At 45.3% G+C, this 27,999-nt stretch overlaps 2 long non-coding RNA genes across 3 annotated transcripts; one reads left to right on the forward strand and one right to left on the reverse strand.

Annotated features, from left to right (window-relative positions):
* The first annotated feature begins 4,469 nt into the window (after positions 1-4,469).
* LOC115115027 (uncharacterized) lies at positions 4,470-8,030 on the forward strand. Of its 2 annotated transcripts, XR_003861318.2 has the most exons (3): positions 4,470-4,542; positions 4,698-4,843; positions 7,251-8,030. It is a non-coding gene; the product is annotated as an uncharacterized LOC115115027 (long non-coding RNA). The 2 variants fall into 2 exon arrangements; XR_003861317.2 differs by having other exon boundaries at positions 4,476-4,843.
* A 12,509-nt stretch (positions 8,031-20,539) lies between these two features.
* On the reverse strand, positions 20,540-22,042 carry LOC115115035 (uncharacterized). Its single transcript, XR_003861319.2, has 2 exons — positions 21,650-22,042; positions 20,540-20,922 (listed from the first exon to the last, which is right to left on the reverse strand). It is a non-coding gene; the product is annotated as an uncharacterized LOC115115035 (long non-coding RNA).
* Between the last annotated feature and the right edge of the window lie 5,957 nt (positions 22,043-27,999).

Below are 27,999 nucleotides of genomic sequence, written 5' to 3' on the forward strand. Positions count from 1 at the left end.
CCACCATTGATCATGCTATTTTAGCCACGTTGAGGACCGGGAAATATATCCGACCACAGGCCTTGGCCGTGCAACACAAGGCATTACATCCCAACAACCCCTGCTATCAATGGCAACAGAACAGGTAACCAACCCGAGTTGGTCGTGAACACCAGCGTCACACAAGCATCAAAATGCTGTTCTTCTTTAAAAATGTGTTGAGATGTGAAATGCACCATTAATAAAATGTGACTTGACATCTAGGCATTACACATTGGTCTCATCTGCATTTGACCATTGAAGTGGATATTGATACAGGTTCATGTAGCTGTGGAAAATGAATTGTTTATTGGGTGTGTGATTGTGTTGACAAGTCTGGCCTCAGATAGGGAATAAGGCAATTGATTGGGAAGTCCCAGGTTGCATCCTCCTCCGCTAATATAATCATGTGGTGTAATCATGTAATATCATGCTAATCCTATCTTGGATGAGAAAGTGGACTCCTGCGCAGCCAGCAGCCAACCCAGGAAGTGAACCCATTTCCTGTGGGGGCTGTGTGTGTGTGTCTCTGGCAGTGCATTTTAAACAGCAGTGACTGCAGAAGGAGGAGGAGGAGGGAGCCTGATGGATACAGCACACAGTGATGCTGCTGCAGCACTGAGATTGTCTTCTTCAGCTCGCCTTCCTCCACCCACCCCTCCTCTGCCTCTCTTCACCAGAATTATCACTGTCTGAAACCCATTCTCCTCGACATACACATGCACGCCAACTTGCACGCAGGCACACACTCACTCATGCAGATGACACGCATGCACGCATGCAGGCACACACACATGCACGTACGCAGGCACACGCACACATGCACACACTATACTCCCTTCATCAAGGCCACTGTGCCCCCCCCCACCTCACTCACACATACAATCCCGGCTGCCACAAGTAGAAGAACGAGATCATTCAAAGCAAGGGAAGCATGCACATAGACCAAGGTGCTGCGAGAACAAAGAACAAACACAAAACATCAAGAGTCCGTGAATGTATGTGTTTTATACAGTAAGCTGCCATCCTCTCAATACAACTTGAGAGGCTAATATGATTCCTGAGCTGAGGGGGTTGAACTGCACATTGTCATCGTAACCTACCTTTACAGCTTACATTGTACACATATCCTGTTTCGAGAGCACAGAGGCAGGAAGTACTTTCTCATTCTTTGCCATGCATGGTTTCTCTTTCAATGATATCCTCATCATATGTAACTGAGGAGAAAGGAAGGATACACTCTCCCCTTTCATCAGTGTCTTTTAAGTACATGGCTGGGCTTTTTATTTTACCTTTATTTAACTAGGCAAGTCAGTTAAGAACAAATTCTTATTTTCAATGACGGCCTAGGAAAAGTGGGTCAACTGCTTGTTCAGGGGCAGAGCGACAGATTTGTACCTTGTCAGCTCGGGGGTTTGAACTTACAACCTTCCAGTTGCTAGCCCCAGGCTTGGCTCTAGCAGGGTCATTTTTAGCTGTTTGAATGCATTAAAACAACTTTTATTTGTTGACAAATAGTTGAATAGACCATAGACAGCTTGTCGAACATCTCGTTCCAAAATCACGCGCATTAACATGGAGTTGGTCACCCCTCTTCTGGGAAGACTTTCCACTTGATGTTGGAATATTGCTGCGGGGACTTGCTTCCATTCAGCCGCAAGAGCATTAGTGAGGTCGGGCACTGATGTTGGGCGATTAGGCCTGGCTCGCAGTCAGTGTTCCAATTCATCTCAAAGGTGTCCGATGGGGTTGAGGTCAGGCCTCTGTGCAGGTCAGTCAAGTTCTTCCAAACTTCTTCTGTATGGACCTCGCTTTGTGCACGGGGGCATTGTCATGCTGAAACAGGCAAGGGCCTTCCCCAGCAACAGGTGTGCCTGAAATAGCCGAATCCACTCATTTGAAGGGGTGTCCACATACTTTTGTATATACAGTGTATTTGATGCTATTCATTGTGACTAAATAATGCATAATATGCACTTATGCATTTAGGTGTATAGTAACTTTAAGATGATTGGGATATGAAGCTCAAAGAATGCTAACGTGGGGGATATTGAGTTGTATTGGTTTTGGAATGCTAAGAAGTTAGCTTTTAAGGATAGTGGCCAGGTAAACAAAGCCAAAGCATGGATTAATGTCTTACCTTTTCCATAGATCTCTTACAGGGCAAGGAAGCCAATGTTTTGTAAATTGGGTAAACTATCCCTTGAATCATGTTGAATACACTGTGTGTATGGGTGTGTCTCTGTGCCTGTGTGAGTGACAGCTCAGCTCGTGAAAATTTCTGATTATCAAGCTCATTTTGCATGGACACACTCCAATAGAAGACGTCTACTATTGTATTATAATGTCACTGAAGCTAGTTGGTTGCACTTGCCGCTGCTTAGGGTGATCAATGACACCAACACCATCATCATCCCAGACACCCTGGACCCACTCTAATTCGCATTCCACCCAACAGATCCACAGATGACGAAATCTCTATTGCACTTCACACTGCCCTCTCTCACCTGGACAAGAGGAGCAGCCATGTGAGAATGCTGTTCTTTGACTATAGCTCAGCATTCAACACCATACTGCCCTCCAAACTCATCACTAAGCTAAGGACACTGGGACCTAACATCTCCCTCTGCAATTGGAACCTGGATTTCCTGACTAGGCAAGTCAGTCAAGAACAAATTCTTATTTACAATGACGGCCTATACCGGCCAAACCCGGACGACGCTGGGCCAATTGTGCGCCGCCTTATGGGGCTCCCAACCTCGTCCGGTTGTGATACAGCCTGGATTCGAACCAGGGTGTCTGTAGTGACACCTCTAGCACTGAGACGCAGTGCCTTAGACCGCTGCGCCATGCTGACCCTCAACATGGGGTCCCCTCAGGGGTGCGTGCTTAGTCCCTTCCTGTACTGTGTGGCCACGCCACCCACAACTGCGTGGCACGCAAGACTCCAACACCATCATTAAGTTTTCTGACGACACTACGGTGGTAGACCTGATCAGAGCTGATCGGCCTAAAGTATAGGGAGGTCAGAAACCTGGCAGTGTAGTGCCAGGACAACAACCTCTCCCTCAACGTCAGCAAGACAAAAGAGCTGATCGTGGACTACAGGAAACGGAGGGCCGAGTACACCCCCATTCACATCGACGGGGCTGTAGTGGAGCGGGTCGAGAGCTTCAAGTTCCTCTGTGTCCACATCACTAAGGACCTATCATGGTCCACACTCACCAACACACTCATTTTAAACTCGTGAAGTAAAGGCAGAACAATGCCTCTTCGCCCTCAGGATGCTGAAAATATTTGGCATGCACCTGTAGACAAAGTTCTACAGGTGCACCGTTGAGAGCATCCTGACTGGCTGCATCACTACTTGGCATCCGACCACAAAGTGCTACAAAGGGTAGTGCGTACGGCACAGTGCATCACTGGGGCTAAGCTCCCTGCCATCCAGGACCTCTATACCAGGCAGTGTCTGAGGAATGCCCTAAAAATTGTCAAAGACTCCATTCACCCAAGTCATAGACTGTTCTCTCTGTTACCGCACAGCAAGCGGTACCGATTCACCAAGTCTGGAACCAACAGGACCTTGAACAGCTTCTACCCCCAAGCCATAACTGTTAAATAGTTAGTCCACGTAAATAGCTAGTCACTCTATTCCTAGTTATATGTGTTGTACATAACAACCTCAATTACCTCGGACCCCTGCACATCGACTCGGTACTGGTACCCCGTGTAAATAGCCAAGTCATCGTTACTCATTGTGTATTTATTATTGTATGTTATTACTTTTCTATTATTTCTCTATTTTCTTTCTCTCTGCATCGTTGGGAATAAGTAAGCATTTCACTGTAAGTCTACACCTGCTGTTTAAGAAGCGTGTGACAAATAACGTTTGATTTGATCACCTTTTCACTCAACCATCTCGGCAGCTCCTTGCCCTGAAGGTCTTGATGCACACCACCGTCTGGCATTAGGGTTCTATTAGCCCTATTGACTGGGCTCAGATATCCTCAGTAGACACACAACGCAACCTAAGCACTCATTCTTTAACACAAATGTGTCCCAAAATAATGTAAATCCAATGCCTTGCTTGTCGGTGACTATAGAATTGAAGTTTCAAAGTACAATTATATTGCAAGACCAGTATAACACATACTAGGAAATTCACAGGCTCAATGTAGATCTATTGCTTATCTCTTTGTCTCTTCACTCATCTTGATCACACTAATTACGTCTAAGTAAGTACTGTGTGTGTGTGTGCTTGTGTGCGTGTGTGTGTCAGAGACAGCTGTTGTTTGTGTAGGGATGAGTGCTCAACCCGTCTTGTAATTAGACAAACGCTTCAGTTTAGTGAGTTTGACAAAAAAAAATAGAGGAACTGGAATCCCCAATCTCCTATTCCTCAACACACTACCCCTCCCCCAAACGGACACATGCACACACAAAAGAACTCACACACTCCAGACAATAATGGCTGAAGCCAACAGAAGCCCAGCTGACTTTGAGATATATAGTATCATCCGACAGGTGAATGAGAAAATGTTTCTAGCTTTAGGAGTGAGATACGAGCACATTTCAGAATTTAGCGACTTCATCTACAATGTTGTGTGATATGTATTAACGAACAAAATACTCTTTTTTTTTCCCACATATTTTTGGGGAACCTGTCGCATTCTTCACAGGACTGAGTTTATTTCACATCAGGGCAACTCAATTTGTTTGTAGTTGAAGCAGAAATAGCCCGAAGTGCGAGAGGCTCAGACAAGTATTTCAGAAAAAGAAAGAGAGAAAGAAAGAAGAAGAAAAAGAACAGCGCCAACATCAGAAGGTAAAGGAGGAAATCATAGAGCTACTGCTTTTTGTGAGAAGGGGGGGATGGGTGGTTTTAGATTCTCCCTCCTCCCTCTTCCTCTGTTTTCTCCTCTCATCTTTGTTCGAGTGCTTGATGAAAAACAGTCTCCACACCCTGAAACACAATAAGCAAGTGAAGGAAGACACATCTCAGACTTCAACAGGAGAGAAAACAAAGTAAACGCACTCTGTCAAAAGTACTTGTGTCAGCGTGTGGTTGTTTGGGCATGGAGTCAATATGCACCTTTGGTTACATTTAGAGGACATTTCAAAGCATGGGACGGTGGAATAGATTTATACTCATTTTAAATGAAAGGAAATGCATGTTAACAATAGGATGCAACACAGTTGACACGTAATGGAGATTGGAAATGACACCTTCTTTTAAAAACCTTTGACGCTTTTACAGTTCACGTCGATCGTCATCGTCATCACCCCCGCCGCCTCCCGTCACCCGGGGTCAGTCCTATGCTTTGAGACGGTCCTTCACAAAGGAACGATCACATCCTCTGGTTTATAATAAGTCCTTATCTAATGAGGAGGGATTGGTCACAGCAGGGTGTCTCATATCCTCCTTCTCTCTGGGCTGGGGACACACAACAATAGCCTTGATCTGGGTCTTGTCTGCTCTGTCTCAAAACCTCCCTCCCGTCTTCCAAGAACTGCCCCGCATGCCTGTCATCTGTAAATCCCTTTTTAGAATTATGACACGGGCCTCTTCATAGATTCTCAGTGGTTTTCCCAAAGTTTGTGGCAAACGCCATTCATAATAGGAGTCGTATTAAATATTGACGGTAGTCAATCTTTTAGTTTATTTAACGAGGCAAGTCAGTTAAGAACCCATTCTTATTTACAATGACGGGTTAACTGCCTTGTTCAGGGGCTGAACGACAGATCTTTACCTTGTCAGCTCAGGGATTCCATCTAGTAACCATTCGGTTAGTGGCCCAACGCTCTAACCACTTGGCTACCTGTCGATCTAGCCTCATTTAGCGATAGCGTATTCAAAGTAGATAACATGTGTGCGTGTAGCCTAAACATGTTGTCAATGGTAACCAAACCGATTTTGATCTTAGCTTAGCTAAGTAATTGTGTCTTTAAGGGGTTACACTTACATTACTATGGCTACCAAAGCTGTGAAATAATTAGAGACCAGAGAGTTTAGTGGATTAAAATCCAAAACAAAGGCGTCTTGTCAACAGAATAATCACACAGGAATATTTCTGTTGTAGAATTGGAATTGCTGGAGGCTTTCAGTCATGTGACGGTGTTATCAACCTGGGTTTAAGGCATGCTTTCACTTAGTGTGTTGAACCATGACATGTTTGGGCTCTGAATACAACCAAGGCCATTGCCAATTGGAGAATAGAGATTTGCAATGTGTCACATTATCATCATAATGATAATATTAATCAATATTCAACATGTTTCACAATTTTGTGTTTGAATTGTAAGAATTCCGACATTTTATTGTATGACTCCTTATTTTAGTTTTAATGTCTTTGGATACATTGATTTCATCTTCCATCAACACAAACACAAACAACAGTCATAAATCAGTCAGAATTGTGCTTTTCCATTGCATACAGGAAGCTGTTTAGCACTTAGTTTATGAAAAAGAGAGAGAGAGAGAGAGAGAGAGAGAGAGAGAGAGAGAGAGAGAGAGAGAGAGAGTAAGAGAGAGAGAGAGAGAGAGAGAGTAAGAGAGAGAGAGAGAGAGAGAGAGAGAGAGAGAGAGAAAGAGAGAGAGAGAAAGAGAGAGAGAGAGAGAGAAAGAGAGAGAGAGAGAGAGAGAGAGGAGGGGCAAAAAGACCCCTATATGTATTTACTCGATACCCACACTGCGTCTTGACACTGTTCACACTCCAAGGCACAAACTGAACTGAATCTTCTGTGTAGGAAGAGCGCTGCATCTGCTGCTCCAGATTTGACATTTGAAACTGATACAACTGTCATGCAACAGCCCCGTGCTTTCGTGATTTACCTTAAAATACGGTCTCATGCAATATTAACGAGGTATACTTTGTCGAAGGATAGATCATTTACTCCCTCCCTACTGCCTGCTTCCGACATCCCCATTAAGCCAGCGCTCACGCTCAAATCCCTTATAGAAAACAGGGCTGGGAGAACCTATGTGAGGAGGGAGTGGAGGTGTTCTCTCTCACTCCACACTACCACCACTCCACTACCGTTCTATTGAAATGATGTATTTCTGTTTCCCCCTTGGCTTCAAAGTTTATTCACTGCTGGTCTCTCACGGCGCCGGCTAGTTTGCTTTTCGCTCTCTTTCTTCTCTCCCCCACCTCTGCTCTCCCGTGTCTTTTGTATGAGGCCATTGCATCACCCCCATTGTCATGTTAATGACCTGTTTGTTCTCTTTGCAGAGGCCTTACCATCTATCAAAGCGTCTTCCAGCTTTTCATCTCGCCCAGACTATCTATACCTGTAATTAGGTTTGGGTGAGGGAGAAGATGGATTTGGTTTGCAGCACCATGCAGAGGAAAACAAGACATCAGGAAGGGACCGCTGTTCTGGGACCAGCCCTTAATGGGTGTCTAATTGACCTGGTCTGTCATGTGGCCATGGCTTCATGCGGTCGGGGGGCAGTTATCTATATGTGTCATCCTGAGAGGATTAGCATTAGTAGTGCGTCTGTCTCTGTCTGTCTGTCTGTCTGTCTGTCTGTCTGTCTGTCTGTCTGTCTGTCTGGTTGTGGGTGATGGGTGGCATCATAGGGTTGCTATAATTGCCTTCCAGATGAGATGTGAGTGAATCAGGAAAACATGAATGAATTAACATAGTAGCCTTCTACCTAAAAGTCTGGCATACAACACATTATCTGAAAGAGGACCGATAAAATCTATTATCGAAATGCTCTATAAAATAGGAGTGAATCCAGCATCTCTATTTACTTCCTGTCTCTGGTGCAGCTGTACTGCAGACACGCACATCGCTTCAGTGACCTTCAGGATGATATGAAAACCACGAATGATGCCTCCGGTGTGTTAATGGTGTGTCTCCTCACCCTAGATGGACAGCCGAGCATTATTGATCACAAAACACTTCAACAGTGCTATATACTGTGTTGCCTATGGAAGCACATTTGAGAGAACATTTCGTAGCAGTTCACGTTTTTTCTGCTATAAAGCGTGTGATGAAATGGTGTTAATTGGTTGCGTCGGTTTGTTTGTTTGTTCGTTGTTATCTCTCTTCCCCACGGTCTCTCTCCCGACCCCTTCTCGTTTGAAAACCCACAGGGAGGCTGGATGGTAGAACTGCAGGGACAACTCCCTTACCTCTCCTCTCTGTTCTGTTGTTCACAAGGCGACGGTCCCTTCCATAACAACTCCACCTCATCTACATTAAAAAAGAGGGCCATTTCCTTTCTGCTAGCTTGTTTTCCTCTACTGGCTATGTTCGACATGCAGTCATAGTCTGAAGCTCATTGCAAGCATTTGGAAACATGTTGAAAGTGCCCAAGTAGTTTGTAATACCAGTCTATTTGTCAAATAAATCCACATCCTTCTACAGGAGAGAGCAATGCAATGCCCTTTTCGCATAGTATGAAACCTATTTGCCTATTGACAGATGTGTCTTTTCTTCAAGGCAGGTAGAGCAGACCTTTAATGGCACATACAAATGGACTCTATACACCCTGCTATGCAAGCTGGCAGACACTATTTGATATCAGCCAAATAAGTGTGTGTCCATGTGTGTGTGTGTGAGAGAGAGAGATATGGAGAGAGAGGAAGAGAGAAAGAAAGAAAGACAGAAAGAGAGATAGAGAGAGAGAAAGTGAGGTCTATGTTGTCAGACACAGGAAAGGGCTCCCAAGTGTCACGTAGAATAGATATCTTGTGCATTGACTCACAAGTTGCTGCATACTAAGTGGAATAACCTAACTTAATATGAATTAAAAAATACAAGACAATGTAGAAATATGAAGATACAATATATATATATTTTTAAACAAGCAACATTGATTCTAACAGTGAACACATTGAGTCCTTTTGTTTAGTTGACCTATTATCTAATATTTGACCTAATAGCCACATTTATCAGCCTACATATATCAATTCAATTTAAATTCAAAATAAATAACTATTTATTGATTGCAATAATATTGGTAATCATACATGCCCTGTGGGACAATGTGATGCGTATTTGGAATGTCCAGTTCACAGTAATGCACTCAAGAATCCCTGAGTTTAATGACTTTATTGTACCATTTCACAGGGGAGGTAGATAGAGACGCTGAGAGGCGCTGAGAGCGCATGTCTGTGCTTCCTTTGTCCCCTGTCGAGGGGCCACAGGGGAGGAATGCCCATAGCGAGAACTGAGCCACCCTGTCAGATGTTATTTCCATGATGCCTAAGAATGATTGAGTTCATAGATCCAATTGCCCCTCTCTGACAGCAGAGAGGACACATCACCGTGGTTACCACACCTGGGACATGATGTATGGGCAGGATGGTAAACGTAGTCAGTACAAGGTCATACCAGATGTCGTCGACTCATCCCTATACCTGTCACACATCACGTATAATCCATATAATTATGCCAAGTCTCACTAATGGACAAAACGCAAAGTAGGTTTGATAATATATATATATATTTTTAAAAATTGTATTACCCCGTTTTCTCCCCAATTTTGTGGTATCCAATTGGTAGTTGCAGTCTCATCGCTTCAACTCCCATACGGACTCGGGAGAGGCTATGGTCGAGAGCTATGCGTCCTCCGAAACACAACCCAACCAAGCCGCACTGCTTCTTGACACAATGCCCCCACAAAACCCGGAAGCCAGCCGCACCAATGTGTCGGCGGACACACCGTGTACCTGGCGACCGTGTCAGCGTGCACTGCGCCCGACCCGCCACAGGAGTCGCTAGTGAGCGATGGGACAAGGACATCCCTGCCGGCCAAACCCTCCCCTAACCTGGACGATGCTGGGCAAATTGTACAAACAATAGCCCCTCAGCAAACAAGATTCATTTTGACCAAACTCATCTTTTTGTTTTCTTATTATTGACAAAATTCATGGATATTCAGGTCATCACAACATTATGTCGGCCGAACCACTACTGCTCTTTCTGGTGTTAGCCTAAACAGTAGCTGTGCATGGGTAAAACCAGGGGAGAAAAATACATTTTATGTTGTTTGCTCTATAGCTTGTGAATTCATATTCCTTGCCGACCGTGGTATACAGGCCCAAATGTCGAGACAATGAGAAGACACAGTGGCAGAATAAATCCAGTCACACCTCTGGTTCATCACAAAACCGGAGAGCAACATCTGTCCGGTGAAATCCACAAAGCATTTTTACATATAACAAACATGACCTACAGCATGGTCAAGCAAAGGGAATGTTTCTGACATTTTCAGACTACTAAACAACTCTTGATTTAGAACCACAGAGAGATACTGCAAGTCACAAAGAAAACAGGAGCTGCCTCCACTATTCCAGCAACACTTCAACTTCAACATTTCAACATCATCAAAATCACCTACGCTTAGTTTAAGACACGGACAAAACTAAAAGATACCAAAAACAATTTAGTCCAATCAACGTAAGCTAAATATGAACTTGCTGTGTGTTTTTTATTTTATTACCTTTATTTAACTAAGCGAGTGTGTGTGTGTGTGTCTACTCAAATTTGTCTGTCCAGCCCTCCACCCACCATGCCTGTCTTCACCATTGAACACAAAACACTGGCAATAGTCCCGTCATTCAAATACCTGGGCAGCAGAAATACTTGCTAAGACCTGCAAGAGTATGAAGGCCATGGTCAACCAACACCAACTGTAAGAGTATGAAGGCCATGGTCACCCAACACCAACTGTAAGAGTATGGAGGCCATGGTCACCCAACACCAACTGTAAGAGTATGGTGGCCATGGTCACCCAACACCAACTGTAAGAGTATGGAGGCCATGGTCACCCAACACCAACTGTAAGAGTATGGAGGCCATGGTCACCCAACACCAACTGTAAGAGTATGAATGTCATGGTCACCCAACACCAACTGGAAGAGTATGGAGGCCATGGTCACCCAACACCAACTGTAAGAGTATGAAAGCCATGGTCACCCAACACCAACTGTAAGAGTATGAAAGCCATGGTCACCCAACACCAACTGTAAGAGTATGAAGGACATGGTCACCCAACACCAACTGTAAGAGTATGGAGGCCATGGTCACCCAACACCAACTGGAAGAGTATGGAGGCCATGGTCACCCAACACCAACTGTAAGAGTATGAAAGCCATGGTCACCCAACACCAACTGTAAGAGTATGAAAGCCATGGTCACCCAACACCAACTGTAAGAGTATGAAGGACATGGTCACCCAACACCAACTGTAAGAGTATGGAGGCCATGGTCACCCAACACCAACTGTAAGAGTATGGAGGCCATGGTCACCCAACACCAACTGTAAGACTTTGGAGGCCATGGTCACCCAACACCAACTGTAAGAGTATGAAGGCCATGGTCACCCAACACCAACTGTAAGAGTATGAAGGCCATGGTCACCCAACACCAACTGTAATAGTATGGAGGCCGTGGTCACCCCACAACAACTGTAAGAGTATGGAGGCCATGGTCACCCAACTCCAACTGTAAGAGTATGGAGGCCATGGTCACCCATCACCAACTGTAAGAGTATGGAGGCCATGGTCACCCAAGACCAACTGTAAGAGTATGGAGGCCATGGTCACCCATCACCAACTGTAAGAGTATGGAGGCCATGGTCACCCAACACCAACTGTAAGACTTTGGAGGCCATGGTCACCCAACACCAACTGTAAGAGTATGAAGGCCATGGTCACCCAACACCAACTGTAAGACTTTGGAGGCCATGGTCACCCAACACCAACTGTAAGAGTATGAAGGCCATGGTCACCCAACACCAACTGTAATAGTATGGAGGCTGTGGTCACCCCACAACAACTGTAAGAGTATGGAGGCCATGGTCACCCAACTCCAACTGTAAGAGTATGGAGGCCATGGTCACCCATCACCAACTGTAAGAGTATGGAGGCCATGGTCACCCAACACCAACTGAAGAGTATGGAGGCCATGGTCACCCAACACCAACTGTAAGAGTTTGGAAGCCATGGTCACCCAACACCAACTGTAAGAGTATGGAGGCCATAGTCACCCAACACCAACTGTAAGAGTATGGAGGCCATGGTCACCCAAGACCAACTGTAAGAGTATGGACGCCATGGTCACCCATCACCAACTGTAAGAGTATGGAGGCCATGGTCACCCAACACCAACTGTAATAGTATGTATGCTGTGGTCACCCCACAACAACTGTAAGAGTATGGAGGCCATGGTCACCCAACTCCAACTGTAAGAGTATGGAGGCCATGGTCACCCATCACCAACTGTAAGAGTATGGAGGCCATGGTCACCCAACACCAACTGTAAGAGTATGGAGGCCATGGTCACCCAACACCAACTGTAAGAGTATGGTGGCCATGGTCACCCAACACCAACTGTAAGAGTATGGAGGCCATGGTCACCCAACACCAACTGTAAGAGTATGGAGGCCATGGTCACCCAACACCAACTGTAAGAGTATGGAGGCCATGGTCACCCAACACCAACTGTAAGAGTATGAAGGTCATGGTCACCCAACATCAACTGGAAGAGTATGGAGGCCATGGTCACCCAAGACCAACTGTAAGAGTATGGAGGCCATGGTCACCCAAGACCAACTGTAAGAGTATGGAGGCCATGGTCACCCAACACCAACTGTAAGAGTATGAAAGCCATGGTCACCCAACACCAACTGTAAGAGTATGAAAGCCATGGTCACCCAACACCAACTGTAAGAGTATGGAGGCCATGGTCACCCAACACCAAATGTAAGAGTATGAAGGCCATGGTCACCCAACACCAACTGTAAGAGTATGGAAGCCATGGTCACCCAACACCAACTGTAACAGTATGGAGGCCATGGTCACCCAACACCAACTGTAAGAGTATGGAGGCCATGGTCACCCAACACCAACTGTAAGAGTATGAAGGTCATGGTCACCCAACACCAACTGGAGAGTATGGAGGCCATGGTCACACCAAGAGTATGGAGGCCATGGTCACCCAAGACCAACTGTAAGAGTATGGAGGCCATGGTCACCCAAGACCAACTGTAAGAGTATGGATGCCATGGTCACCCAACACCAACTGTAAGAGTATGAAAGCCATGGTCACCCAACACCAACTGTAAGAGTATGAAAGCCATGGTCACCCAACACCAACTGTAAGAGTATGGAGGCCATGGTCACCCAACACCAAATGTAAGAGTATGAAGGCCATGGTCACCCAACACCAACTGTAAGAGTATGGAAGCCATGGTCACCCAATACCAACTGTAAGAGTATGGAGGCCATGGTCACCCAAGACCAACTGTAAGAGTATGGAGGCCATGGTCACCCATCACCAACTGTAAGAGTATGGAGGCCATGGTCACCCAACACCAACTGTAAGACTTTGGAGGCCATGGTCACCCAACACCAACTGTAAGAGTATGAAGGCCATGGTCACCCAACACCAACTGTAAGAGTATGAAGGCCATGGTCACCCAACACCAACTGTAATAGTATGGAGGCCGTGGTCACCCCACAACAACTGTAAGAGTATGGAGGCCATGGTCACCCAACTCCAACTGTAAGAGTATGGAGGCCATGGTCACCCAACACCAACTGTAAGAGTATGGAGGCCATGGTCACCCAACACCAACTGTAAGAGTATGAAGGTCATGGTCACCCAACACCAACTGTAAGAGTATGGAGGCCATAGTCACCCAACACCAACTGTAAGAGTATGGAGGCCATGGTCACCCAACACCAACTGTAAGAGTATGGAGGCCATGGTCACCCAACACCAACTGTAAGAGTATGAAGGTCATGGTCACCCAACACCAACTGTATAAGGTCATGGTCACCCAACACCAACTGTATGGAGGCCATGGTCACCCAACACCAACTGGAAGAGTATGGAGGCCATGGTCACCCAACACCAACTGTAAGAGTATGAAAGCCATGGTCACCCAACACCAACTGTAAGAGTATGAAAGCCATGGTCACCCAACACCAACTGTAAGAGTATGAAGGACATGGTCACCCAACACCAACTGTAAGAGTATGGAGGCCATGGTCACCCAACACCAACTGTAAGAGTATGGAGGCCATGGTCACCCAACACCAACTGTAAGACTTTGGAGGCCATGGTCACCCAACACCAACTGTAAGAGTATGAAGGCCATGGTCACCCAACACCAACTGTAAGAGTATGAAGGCCATGGTCACCCAACACCAACTGTAATAGTATGGAGGCCGTGGTCACCCCACAACAACTGTAAGAGTATGGAGGCCATGGTCACCCAACTCCAACTGTAAGAGTATGGAGGCCATGGTCACCCATCACCAACTGTAAGAGTATGGAGGCCATGGTCACCCAAGACCAACTGTAAGAGTATGGAGGCCATGGTCACCCATCACCAACTGTAAGAGTATGGAGGCCATGGTCACCCAACACCAACTGTAAGACTTTGGAGGCCATGGTCACCCAACACCAACTGTAAGAGTATGAAGGCCATGGTCACCCAACACCAACTGTAAGACTTTGGAGGCCATGGTCACCCAACACCAACTGTAAGAGTATGAAGGCCATGGTCACCCAACACCAACTGTAATAGTATGGAGGCTGTGGTCACCCCACAACAACTGTAAGAGTATGGAGGCCATGGTCACCCAACTCCAACTGTAAGAGTATGGAGGCCATGGTCACCCATCACCAACTGTAAGAGTATGGAGGCCATGGTCACCCAACACCAACTGTAAGAGTATGGAGGCCATGGTCACCCAACACCAACTGTAAGAGTTTGGAAGCCATGGTCACCCAACACCAACTGTAAGAGTATGGAGGCCATAGTCACCCAACACCAACTGTAAGAGTATGGAGGCCATGGTCACCCAAGACCAACTGTAAGAGTATGGACGCCATGGTCACCCATCACCAACTGTAAGAGTATGGAGGCCATGGTCACCCAACACCAACTGTAATAGTATGTATGCTGTGGTCACCCCACAACAACTGTAAGAGTATGGAGGCCATGGTCACCCAACTCCAACTGTAAGAGTATGGAGGCCATGGTCACCCATCACCAACTGTAAGAGTATGGAGGCCATGGTCACCCAACACCAACTGTAAGAGTATGGAGGCCATGGTCACCCAACACCAACTGTAAGACTTTGGAGGCCATGGTCACCCAACACCAACTGTAAGAGTATGAAGGCCATGGTCACCCAACACCAACTGTAAGAGTATGAAGGCCATGGTCACCCAACACCAACTGTAATAGTATGGAGGCCGTGGTCACCCCACAACAACTGTAAGAGTATGGAGGCCATGGTCACCCAACTCCAACTGTAAGAGTATGGAGGCCATGGTCACCCATCACCAACTGTAAGAGTATGGAGGCCATGGTCACCCAAGACCAACTGTAAGAGTATGGAGGCCATGGTCACCCATCACCAACTGTAAGAGTATGGAGGCCATGGTCACCCAACACCAACTGTAAGACTTTGGAGGCCATGGTCACCCAACACCAACTGTAAAGAGTATGAAGGCCATGGTCACCCAACACCAACTGTAAGACTTTGGAGGCCATGGTCACCCAACACCAACTGTAAGAGTATGAAGGCCATGGTCACCCAACACCAACTGTAATAGTATGGAGGCTGTGGTCACCCCACAACAACTGTAAGAGTATGGAGGCCATGGTCACCCAACTCCAACTGTAAGAGTATGGAGGCCATGGTCACCCATCACCAACTGTAAGAGTATGGAGGCCATGGTCACCCAACACCAACTGTAAGAGTATGGAGGCCATGGTCACCCAACACCAACTGTAAGAGTTTGGAAGCCATGGTCACCCAACACCAACTGTAAGAGTATGGAGGCCATAGTCACCCAACACCAACTGTAAGAGTATGGAGGCCATGGTCACCCAAGACCAACTGTAAGAGTATGGACGCCATGGTCACCCATCACCAACTGTAAGAGTATGGAGGCCATGGTCACCCAACACCAACTGTAATAGTATGTATGCTGTGGTCACCCCACAACAACTGTAAGAGTATGGAGGCCATGGTCACCCAACTCCAACTGTAAGAGTATGGAGGCCATGGTCACCCATCACCAACTGTAAGAGTATGGAGGCCATGGTCACCCAACACCAACTGTAAGAGTATGGAGGCCATGGTCACCCAACACCAACTGTAAGAGTATGGTGGCCATGGTCACCCAACACCAACTGTAAGAGTATGGAGGCCATGGTCACCCAACACCAACTGTAAGAGTATGGAGGCCATGGTCACCCAACACCAACTGTAAGAGTATGGAGGCCATGGTCACCCAACACCAACTGTAAGAGTATGAAGGTCATGGTCACCCAACATCAACTGGAAGAGTATGGAGGCCATGGTCACCCAAGACCAACTGTAAGAGTATGGAGGCCATGGTCACCCAAGACCAACTGTAAGAGTATGGAGGCCATGGTCACCCAACACCAACTGTAAGAGTATGAAAGCCATGGTCACCCAACACCAACTGTAAGAGTATGAAAGCCATGGTCACCCAACACCAACTGTAAGAGTATGGAGGCCATGGTCACCCAACACCAAATGTAAGAGTATGAAGGCCATGGTCACCCAACACCAACTGTAAGAGTATGGAAGCCATGGTCACCCAACACCAACTGTAACAGTATGGAGGCCATGGTCACCCAACACCAACTGTAAGAGTATGGAGGCCATGGTCACCCAACACCAACTGTAAGAGTATGAAGGTCATGGTCACCCAACACCAACTGGAAGAGTATGGAGGCCATGGTCACCCAAGACCAACTGTAAGAGTATGGAGGCCATGGTCACCCAAGACCAACTGTAAGAGTATGGATGCCATGGTCACCCAACACCAACTGTAAGAGTATGAAAGCCATGGTCACCCAACACCAACTGTAAGAGTATGAAAGCCATGGTCACCCAACACCAACTGTAAGAGTATGGAGGCCATGGTCACCCAACACCAAATGTAAGAGTATGAAGGCCATGGTCACCCAACACCAACTGTAAGAGTATGGAAGCCATGGTCACCCAATACCAACTGTAAGAGTATGGAGGCCATGGTCACCCAAGACCAACTGTAAGAGTATGGAGGCCATGGTCACCCATCACCAACTGTAAGAGTATGGAGGCCATGGTCACCCAACACCAACTGTAAGACTTTGGAGGCCATGGTCACCCAACACCAACTGTAAGAGTATGAAGGCCATGGTCACCCAACACCAACTGTAAGAGTATGAAGGCCATGGTCACCCAACACCAACTGTAATAGTATGGAGGCCGTGGTCACCCCACAACAACTGTAAGAGTATGGAGGCCATGGTCACCCAACTCCAACTGTAAGAGTATGGAGGCCATGGTCACCCAACACCAACTGTAAGAGTATGGAGGCCATGGTCACCCAACACCAACTGTAAGAGTATGAAGGTCATGGTCACCCAACACCAACTGTAAGAGTATGGAGGCCATAGTCACCCAACACCAACTGTAAGAGTATGGAGGCCATGGTCACCCAACACCAACTGTAAGAGTATGGAGGCCATGGTCACCCAACACCAACTGTAAGAGTATGAAGGTCATGGTCACCCAACACCAACTGGAAGAGTATGGAGGCCATGGTCACCCAAGACCAACTGTAAGAGTATGGAGGCCATGGTCACCCAAGACCAACTGTAAGAGTATGGAGGCCATGGTCACCCAACACCAACTGTAAGAGTATGAAAGCCATGGTCACCCAACACCAACTGTAAGAGTATGAAAGCCATGGTCACCCAACACCAACTGTAAGAGTATGGAGGCCATGGTCACCCAACACCAAATGTAAGAGTATGAAGGCCATGGTCACCCAACACCAACTGTAAGAGTATGGAGGCCATGGTCACCCATCACCAACTGTAAGAGTATGGAGGCCATGGTCACCCAACACCAACTGTAAGACTTTGGAGGCCATGGTCACCCAACACCAACTGTAAGAGTATGAAGGCCATGGTCACCCAACACCAACTGTAAGAGTATGAAGGCCATGGTCACCCAACACCAACTGTAATAGTATGGAGGCCGTGGTCACCCCACAACAACTGTAAGAGTATGGAGGCCATGGTCACCCAACTCCAACTGTAAGAGTATGGAGGCCATGGTCACCCAACACCAACTGTAAGAGTATGGAGGCCATGGTCACCCAACACCAACTGTAAGAGTATGAAGGTCATGGTCACCCAACACCAACTGTAAGAGTATGGAGGCCATAGTCACCCAACACCAACTGTAAGAGTATGGAGGCCATGGTCACCCAAGACCAACTGTAAAAGTATGGAGGCCATGGTCACCCATCACCAACTGTAAGAGTATGGAGGCCATGGTCACCCAACACCAACTGTAAGACTTTGGAGGCCATGGTCACCCAACACCAACTGTAAGAGTATGAAGGCCATGGTCACCCAACACCAACTGTAAGAGTATGAAGGCCATGGTCACCCAACACCAACTGTAATAGTATGGAGGCCGTGGTCACCCCACAACAACTGTAATAGTATGGAGGCCATGGTCACCCAACTCCAACTGTAAGAGTATGGAGGCCATGGTCACCCATCACCAACTGTAAGAGTATGGAGGCCATGGTCACCCAACACCAACTGTAATAGTATGGAGGCCATGGTCACCCAACACCAACTGTAAGAGTATGAAAGCCATGGTCACCCAACACCAACTGTAAGAGTATGAAAGACATGGTCACCCAACACCAACTGTAAGAGTATGGAGGCCGTGGTCACCCAACACCAACTGTAAGAGTATGAAGGCCATGGTCACCCAACACCAACTGTAAGAGTATGGAAGCCATGATCACCCAACACCAACTGTAAGAGTATGGAGGCCATAGTCACCCAACACCAACTGTAAGAGTATGGAGGCCATGGTCACCCAAGACCAACTGTAAGAGTATGGAGGCCATGGTCACCCATCACCAACTGTAAGACTTTGGAGGCCATGGTCACCCAAGACCAACTGTAAGAATATGAAGGCCATGGTCACCCAACACCAACTGTAAGAGTATGAAGGCCATGGTCACCCAACACCAACTGTAATAGTATGGAGGCCGTGGTCACCCCACAAAAACTGTAAGAGTATGGAGGCCATGGTCACCCAACTCCAACTGTAAGAGTATGGAGGCCATGGTCACCCATCACCAACTGTAAGAGTATGGAGGCCATGGTCACCCAACACCAACTGTAAGAGTATGGAGGCCATGGTCACCCAACACCAACTGTAAGAGTATGAAGGCCATGGTCACCCAACACCAACTGTAAGAGTATGGAGGCCATGGTCACCCAACACCAACTGTAAGACTATGGAGGCCATGGTCACCCAACACCAACTGCGCTGGCTTGGGCATGTCATTAGAATGTCTCAGGAACCCTTGCAGCAGAAGATCCTGTATGGCCAGCTACATCTTGGCCGGCGGTCTGCAGGGGGGCATATGAAGCACTACAAGGACCAGCTGAAAACATTGCTGAAGAAGTGCAACATCAAACCCACAGACCTGGAGGATTCTGCTCCTGACCTGGCGGCAGCTCTGCCAGAGCGATGTTCAGAGGTGGGAAGAGAGGAGCACAAAGAAACAGCAAAAACAGTTCAGGAGACATACAACCACGCCTGCCCCCACCAACACAGACTGCATATGCCTCACCTCACGTGTGTGCTTGCGTGTACTTGCAAGCAGGGGAAAAGAACATGTTGACTCACCCTACTTGTAGAGAAATGCCAATGACATCCTCCTCTCTTCCATGTTGCCGAAATGGTCTATGACTCTGTTATACAGTACACGCTTTTAGTTTGTGTTGTCCTACAATACCTGGCAAAAATGCTTGCTCACTATAACTTACTTTCATGGGCAACGATGAGCCAGGCCAGCCAGTTAACATTAGCCTAATACATCTAGCTGCATATTGAACCTCCATCCTTTCAGGCCAGGGGCACAATGTTTGAATTTATGGTTGGATCAGAAACTTTGTTATAATCATTGGCCAGTAGAGAGAATTAAGTAAAACCACAATACCAAATCCCTAGTCCATTCATGGTTAATTTAGGGAAGGGAACATTTTAGTTAGCTAGCTAGCCACTGGAGGACAACAATTCAACAAGAAGCAACAGTTTTTTTCTGTAAATTACATTCTGCTTTTGATGTGATGTGATTGGTGTGAAGCCAAATCCAAACTGGCTTCCGTTGACAATTTCTTTGGTGTGCCAGGACTATTCACAGTTGAGCTCACTCAGTTTAGCTCAACGCTGATTGGCTATTATTTTATTTAAAAAATTTCATCAAGGGAAGCCACAGGCTCGCTGGCCTCCCTTGCATTCAATGCTATGGGCGGCAACAATGTCATACTCTTTTTGACCAGACAGCATTAGATAGATGGGCTTGGGCTTCACATACTGAGAAAGAGGGGCGCTGTTTTGCTCGCTCATATGCTTTCTCCGGTGGGATTCATTCAACCTCTTGCGAATTGAAGTAAAATTATGAAACACAAAGAGACGAAAGCTAAGTTATTTTAAATGTTTAGATTTTTTTTATTATCGGTCAATTTTGGGGGGGAAGCCACTGAGCCCAAATATAGACAATCCAAACTCCAATTCATCACACACCACAAGCACATGTCCAGTACAGACAGGACAATGAAGAGTATTAGCTTTCTATTTGCACTCAGTATCTCTGATGTCAGTGTAAGAGGTGAAACTTGTTAGTGGGGAAGCTTTGGACTGGGGTAGGGATGAGGTTATCACAACGTTCTCATCACGTGTCCTCAACGTTCTTGCAGTGTCCCTCTCTAACAGAGAGTTGGGCTTTACAATCGCCCTGCCTTTGGCAATGACAATCTTCATGATTGATCACTCTCCCCTTCACCGTGGAGAGAGAAACAGACTGCTGGATAAGAAAGGAGAGAAAAACAGGGGCATTGAGGATCCCTCAAGGTCAGTGTGATGTCCCAGCTTTTGTTTTCACCACTCAGATCAGTGGTCCCGGCGAACCACGAGGGGGACAGGCAGAATAAACTCTTAGAAACAAAGGTGCTATCTAGAACCTAAAAGAGTTATCCGGCTGTCCCCATAGGAAAACCCATTTGAGGAACCCTTTCTGGTTCCAAGTAGAACCATTTTGGGTTCCATGAAGAACCCTTTCCACAGAGGGTTCTACATGGAACCCAAAAGGGTTCTACCAGGAAACAAAAATGTTTTTTTTTTACCTGGAACCAAAAAGGGTTCTATGGGGACAGCCAAAGAACCCTTTTGGAAAGCTTTTTTTTCTGAGAGTGTAGCTCATGTGGCAGGATCAGATGTTCTAACACAATGAACATGGATCTCTTCTTCGGTCGGAGTCGAGAGTGTGGCTTCCTCCAACCAGAAATCAACTGGGAGCCACACTGCACTGGGCTTGATTCCACAGACAGAGACATTATGCTTGTCACGCTGAATCACAAACATCAATTCTCTCAACTTCCTGTCATTGTCAGTGTATGAAAGCTTCGTTATTAATACCTGTCATGGGTTCACTGCCAAGGACAAACATTTAACATTCAGGTGACTCTCCCTTTTGAGCAGGAGTGACAAAGCAGAGGATCTTAATTGGCCTTTTCTCAATTAGATTTGCTCACCTCCTGTGTTAGCAGTCCTTCCTCTCTGGCCTCCTTTAGAAAAAGGTCAAAGGTAATCGGGGAGAGGCGACAAGGAGCATGCGCTTGTATGAAATGAGACTCTCGTCCAACTGCGTGGAATCCCAATGTAAATGTGTGAAGTGAAAAAAAACAAATGTAGCTAGTTGTGCAAGTATAGATAAAATGATAAGTACCATTGTTTTTAAATGTTTACATATTTTCCTCTTTCCAGAGAACAATCGCTGATTCTAAAGGGCTGTGTTCAAATTTCAAAAGTCTTCTGCGAAGTACTCAGGTAGGATATACTTGTCCTTCCTCGCCAAAAGGAGGTTATCGAGGAGGTGAGGACCGACAACTCTTCATTTTTGCAAGATTCAGGAAGTTGAGATTGCCTCTCAGGCTGAACAACTGATCTCAATGGACCGTATCTTATTTGAGCAGCAATGGCAGCCTATTGACAATTTGCAGAATATCGCTTCTGTAGCAACTATGGCAAAAATTCACAAGTCACTGCTGTCCTCTACTGGTCGATGTATTTACCTTTTTCACACACCAAAACCAACCCGAGATATGTGTGTGTGTGTGTGTGTGTGTGTGTGTGTGTGTGGGGGGGGGGGGGGGGGGTTATGCAATCTGGAGTGCATACACGCGTGTGTCCACCAGAAGTGCTTAGTTCTTGCATAGTGATGGATATAGAGTTGCTGTATGACCTCGGGGTGAGGGAAAGGGTCACATCAAAACAAAGGTTTTTTTAGTGCTCCAGTACAAGCACAGCACGAAACATAGAGAGAGACTAATTACTCACAGTGAATTGTACCCCTACTGTAAGTTTAATTAAATAATAAGTTACATTATATTTTGAAATGTAGGGTGGTAAATTCAAAATACATTGAAATATATTTGCAATATGTTCATGAAATACTCTATATACAGTACCGGTCAAAGGTTTGGAAACACCTACTCATTCCAGGGCTTTTCTTTATTTTTACTATTTTCCACATTGTAGAATAACAGTGAAGATATCAAAACTATTAAATAACACATATGGAATCATGTAGTAACCAAAAAAGATTCTTCAAAGTAGCCACCCTTTGCCTAGATTACATCTTTACACATTCTTGGCATTCTCAACCAGCTTCATGAGAAATACTTTTCCAACAGTCTTGAAGGATTTCCCACATATGCTGAGCAATTTTTGGCTGCTTTTCCTTCACTCCGCGGTCCAACTCTTCCCAAACTCCCTCAATAGGCTTGAGCTTGGGTGGTTGTGGAGGACAGGTCATCTGATGCAGCACTCCATCACTTGTATTGGTCAAATATCCCTTACACATCCTGGTGGTGTGTTTTGGGTTATTGTTCTGTTGAAAAACAAATGATCGTCCCATTAAGTGCAAATCAGATGGGATGGTGTATTGCTGCAGAATGCTGTGGTAGCCATGCTGGTTAAGTGTGCCTTGAATTCTAAATACATTACAGACAGTGTCACCAGCAAAACACCCCCACACCATCACACCTCCTCCTCCATGCTTCATGGTGGGAACCACACATGCAAAAATAGTATCTGTTCCCCTACATTGCATCTCACAAAGACACTGAGGATAGAACCCCAAAACATCAGACCAAAGGATAGATTTACACAGGTCTAATGTCCATTGTTCGTGTTTCCAAGCAAGTCTCTTCTTATTATTGGTGTCCTTTAGTAGTGGTTTCTTTGCAGCAATTCAACCATGAAGGCTTGATTCACACAGTCTTTTCTGAACACTTGATATTGAGACTTGAACTCTGTGAAGCATTTTTGGGCTCAAATTTCTGAGGCAGGTAACTCTCTAATGAACGTATCATTTACAGCAGAAGGTAACTCTGGGTCTTGCTTTCCTGTGGCAGTCCTCATGAGAGCCAGTTTTATCATAGCACTTGATGGTTTTTGCGACTGCATTTGAAGAAACGTTCAAAGTTTTTGACATTTTACAGATTGACTGACCTTCATATCTTAAAGTAATGATGGACTGTCATTTCTCTTTGCTTATTTGAGATCTTCTTGCCGTACTATGGACTTGATCTTTTACCAAATATGGCTATCTTCTGTATACCACCCCTAACTTGTCACAACACAACTGATTGGCTCAAACACATTAAGAAGGAAAGAATTTCCACAAATGAACTTTAACAAGACACACCTGTTAATTGAAATGCATTCCAGGTGACTACCTCAAGAAGCTGGTTGAGAGAATGCCAAGAGTGTGGAAAGCTGTCATCAAGGCAAAGGGTGGCTACTAGAATCTCAAATATAAAATATATTTGGATATGTTTAACACTTTTTTGATTACCACATGATTCCATATGTGTTATTTCATAGATTTGATGTCTTCACTATTATTTTACAATGTAGAAAATAGTAAAAAATAAAGAAAAACCCTTGAATGAGTAGGCGTGTCCAAACTTTTGACTGGTACTGTCTGTATTCTAAGCAATGTTATTGACTTTGCCAAAGCTTTTGATATGGTAGACCATTCCATTCTTGTGGGTCAGCTATGGAGTATTGGTATCTCTGAGGGGTCATTGGCCTTGTTTTCTAATTAACTCTCTCAAAGAGTGCAGTGTATAAAGTTAAAACATCTTCTGTCTCAGTCACGGCTTGTCACCAAGGGAGTACCCCAAGGCTCGATCCTAAGCCCTACACGCTTCTCAATTTACATCAACAACATAGCTCAAGCAGTAGGAAGCTTCCTCATCCTCACCCTCATGCAGACGATACAGTCTTATACTCAGCTGGCCTCTCCCCGGATTTTGTGTTAAACGCTCCACAACAAAGCTTTCTTAGTGTCCAACAAGCTTTCTCTGCCCTTTAACCTTGTTCTGAACAACTCCAAAACAAAGGAGAAGAATACCCCACTCCCCACCGGTGTTATTACTAACTCTGAGGGTTTAGAGCTTGAGGTAGTCACCTCATACAAGTACTTTGGAGTATGGCTAGACGGAACGCTGTCCTTCGACTCAGCACATATCAAAGCTGCAGGCTAAGGTTAAATCTAGACTTGTTTCCTCTATCGTAATCGCTCCTCTTTCACCACAGCTGCCAAACTAACCCTGATTCAGATGACCATCCTACCCATGTTAGATATGGAGACCTAATTTATAGATCGGCAGGTAAGGGTGCTCTCGAGCGGCTAGATGTTCTTTACTATCCGGCCATCAGATTTGCCAACAATGCTCCTTATAGGACACATCACTGCACTCTATACTCCTCTGTAAACTGGTCATCTCTGTTTCCCTGTTGCAAGACCCACCGGTTGATGCTTTCTTATAAAACCCTCATAGGCCTCACTCCCCCCTATCTGAGATACCTACTGCAGCACTCATCCTCCACATACAACACCCTTTCTGACAGTCACATTCTGTTAAAGGTCCCCAAAGCACATACATCCCTGGGTCACTCCTCTTTTCAGTTCGCTGCAGCTAGCGACTGGAACGAACTGGAACAAACACTCGAACTGGACCGTTTCATCTCCGTCTCTACATTCAAGACTCAATCATGGACACTTTTACTGACAGTTGTGGCTGCTTCGCGTGATGTATTGTTGTCTCTACCTTCTTGCCTTTTGTGCTGTTGTCTGTGCCATTAATGTTTGTACCATGTTTTGTGCTGCTACCATGTTGTGCTGCTGCCATGTTGTGTTTTCATGTGTTGCTGTCATGCTATGTTGTTGTCTTAGGTCTCTCTTTGTGTATGTAGTGTTATGGTGTCTCTCTAGCCGTGATGTGTGTTTTGTCCTATATTTTTATTTTATTTTTTGTTTTGAATCCCACCCCCGTCTCCGCAGGAGGCCTTTTTCCTTCTGGTAGGCCATCATTGTAAATAAGAATTTGTTCTTAACTGACTTACCTAGTTAAAGGTTAAAAAATATATGAAAAATGTCAAATCAAATTTCATGGCATCCCAATCTTTAAATATTTATGTTCAAGAACTTTGAGCTCCTGGTTGTGTTCATAAACCAGAATATACACATTGATCTAAAAAACAATCCACTGGAGATATGCTTGATCCATTTTCGCTGCAGCTATTTGCCCCCCGATTTCTGAATCATTAACCCATATTTTTAATCTGACGATGATATCTGATATCTGGTACTATCCTCAAGGTTTGGAATATGGCATATGTACTCCCCCTTCACAAATGTGGTGAACCTTGTGACATAAATAATTAAATCGGCCTATTGCTAAACGTTCTTGCCTAGCTAAAACATTACAATCCTTGATGAATTCTTTGCTAAGATCTTTCTTATCTTGAAATGTATTCTAAATGTACATCAGTCAGTTTTAGACCAGGTCATTGCACTACTCATAGCTGCATCCCTGATTATACATGTGGTTGAGGGTATGGATAAAAGGCAACATTGTGCTGCCCTCTTCATTGACCTGTCAAAGGATTTTGAAACTGTTGATCATTCACTGCTAATTCAGAGGTTGACAGACAGAACAGCTACTGATGGTATTAAATCATCTTTCCAGGATATTACGAAAGGTGCCCCTCGGGGGTTGATTCTCGGTCCTGTACTTTAACATTAATATAGACTTGTCTGTAAAAATTGTAATCTGGACTTGTACTGAGTGCAGGTAATACTAAGTATATGTTGTTCTCTAGTGCACCAAAAAACAAGTCTGATGATTTAAGCATATGCACTTTGGATGGTGTCCATATTGATTGTGTCTGTGATTACAAATATCTGGGTATGTGGATAGATGAAAAGCTGTCTTTTAAAAAGCATATTGATAAATTAGTTAAACTGAGAATGAAAATGGGATTATTCTACAGAAATAAATCCTGCCTCTCGCTAAATAGGAGAAAGCAGATTATTCAGTCGACGTTCCTATCGGTCCTAGACTACGGCGACACCATCTACATGAACGCAACTGCCACTTCATTAAAGCCGTTAGATGCAGTTTATCATAGCACACTGTGCTTTATTACGGGCAACAATTTTAGTACTCATCACTGAATTCTCTACCAGAAAGTTGGTTGGCCCTCTGATGTCACTTAGGTTGAAGCCATTTGACAACATCCCACTGTATCTAACATCATTACTAAACTTTGGACATACAGTAGGAATTACCACACAAGGTCTCAGGGATGGCTAATTCTGGAAATTCCCTTGGTCTCTACTGAGTTAGGAAAATCAGCTTGTGGTTTTCTTGCACCTTCTTTATGGAACAATCTTGTCACAGTCCGGCTCATAGCCTGTGGCAAAAATGAACAAGGTGTATAGGCCAAAACTATTAACTTTAAACTAAGAAAAAGGAATGAGGTGTGGAAGTATCATAATGTAAAGTGTATGGATGCGTGAATCTGTGTGTGTGAATGACTGAGTGAAAACTATGCAACACTACAAAAGAACAAACAAAACAGGTTCATACCTGGAGGAGCGGAGAGAGAGGTGATTACTCCAATCACTAACGACCCTCCTCTGCCTGCAGGAGGAACCGCCCCTGCAATGCAGAGGAGCCGGTCCCGGCTCCTAGTAGAAGCCCTGTGTCCCCCAACTGACTGTCCACCCCTCAAACTCGGCAGCCCTGGTACCTGGGGAGCATTTTAAGAGGAAAGAGGTGCAGACAGCCCGTAGGGGTCAGCAGAGAGAAGATACAAACTAGGTTAAAGGAGCACCAAATACACAGCACACCCTTCCAGACCTGAGACCACCGGATTCATTAGCCTCTGGAAGGTGGCTGGAGCATTCCGCAAGCCGAAAGGCATCACTGTATAAGAGAACAAAACAGATGGAGTTATAAAGGCAGCAATCTCACAAGCTCTTTAAAATATAAATATAATAATCCCTTTAAAATATAAAATTTGCTAACATACTTTGCTGACCAAACTTGATCAATACAGTCCTCCATCCTAGGAAGAGGGTAAAGGTCTGCTTTAGTAACATTGTTAACTTTTCTATAATCAGTGCAAGGTCTGAAAGTGGAATCAGACTTTTTGACCAAAAGACAGGGTTAAGCCCAATTAGAACAACATGGCTCCTCAATACCATTGTCCAACATATACTGCACCTCTGTTTCCAGTTTCAATCTCTTCTCCTCAGATACACGATAAAATCTGTTTGATAGGCTTAGCATCTCCGATGTCTATATCATGCTCAATTAAGTGGGTTTGCGATGGTGTCAGAAAACAAAACAGGGTAGTTTCTAATAAGAGCTACCAATTCATCACGTTTCTCAGAGTCTAAATGATCTACCAAAACCCCAAGGTTTTGCCAAGTCTGGGAGTTTTTCAACCGACCTTGTAAGCCTTTTGCTCAGCCATCAATGAATCTCTAGAACTAGAGACTGTTCTGTCTGGAGCAACTGTT

The sequence above is a fragment of the Oncorhynchus nerka genome, linkage group LG3 (genome assembly GCF_034236695.1).
Source record: "Oncorhynchus nerka isolate Pitt River linkage group LG3, Oner_Uvic_2.0, whole genome shotgun sequence".
Lineage (NCBI taxonomy): Eukaryota > Metazoa > Chordata > Actinopteri > Salmoniformes > Salmonidae > Oncorhynchus > Oncorhynchus nerka.